Genomic DNA, 1,102 nt, shown 5'->3' with positions numbered 1-1,102 from the left:
CAAACGGATGGACTTAGGGAGACGTTTATGGGTCCATTTTGTAGAGGACGACGAGATCTACAATCTCTATATAACAGCTTCTCGCTAGCATCAATAGTTTACAAGTAATTTGCAAAAAACTGTTTTTTGTTTTTTGCTAATAACTCGGTAACTATTGGCACTAGCGAATTCTTTTTACGCAGTAATTGCAGATCTCGTCGTCCCCTACAAAATGAGCGTACATGCGTCCCCCTACGTCCATCCGCTCGGGAGTTATTGAGGAAAAACGACAATTGCAGAAATATTGCCGTACATAGTGCAGTCAAGCATGTTCGCAGCCGTGAACGCTAGATGGCGCCACGATGAACTTTTTAGCCAAGCACTTTCACTTTTGACAATAAATTTCGTTTTCCGTCAATATCTCCCGAACGGATGGACGTAGGGGGACGTATGTACGCTCATTTTGTAGGGGATTATTATTATTGGGAATATGACTATTCGCTGGATTATTTCTAGTGAAATTTATTTATATTTTGTCTTGCTTATGGACGATTTTTTTAATGTATTTACACGATTTTTGATAATTTCGTTACTGATTTTCAAAGGAAAAAGTACAGCTCGATTCATATTTCGAGTGTCCCATGTTCGACACTACCTCTGAAGTAATTAAGAGGGGGTTTAAGCTGTTAACACCGCAGGTACAAGGATCATTGTCAAACATAAGCTACTCGACGAGCCCGTATTTCCTTTCTCTTTTCTCTTTTCTCTTTCCTTTTCCTTCTTATCATGAGTGCGATCTGTCGGTTCGTTCATCCATCGTAAACACGATCCTTTCAAGTGGATTTCTATAACCAATTTTAATCTCTTTTGCTTGTAAGATTATCAATGGACTCAGAGACAAGATGACAATTATAAGAATTTACAATTAGATAAAATACCACAAGTTATTTAAGAATGTCTCACTATATGAGATAAAGAGAGAAATAACCATTTCATAACTGATTATTTTGATTTATTTGTTTATAGTTTATGATTTTATAACTGATATGTTATAATTTTATAACAGTCAAGGATCACGATAAAATTAGTTCTCATACATAGAAGGAATACTCGATTAGAAATA

Source organism: Ceratina calcarata, unplaced genomic scaffold (assembly GCF_001652005.2).
Source record: "Ceratina calcarata isolate Rehan_Ccalc_2016 unplaced genomic scaffold, ASM165200v1 scaffold7.2, whole genome shotgun sequence".
Taxonomy (NCBI): domain Eukaryota; kingdom Metazoa; phylum Arthropoda; class Insecta; order Hymenoptera; family Apidae; genus Ceratina; species Ceratina calcarata.
The sequence above is the reverse complement of the archived record's forward strand: the minus strand, read 5'-3'. Positions refer to the sequence as shown.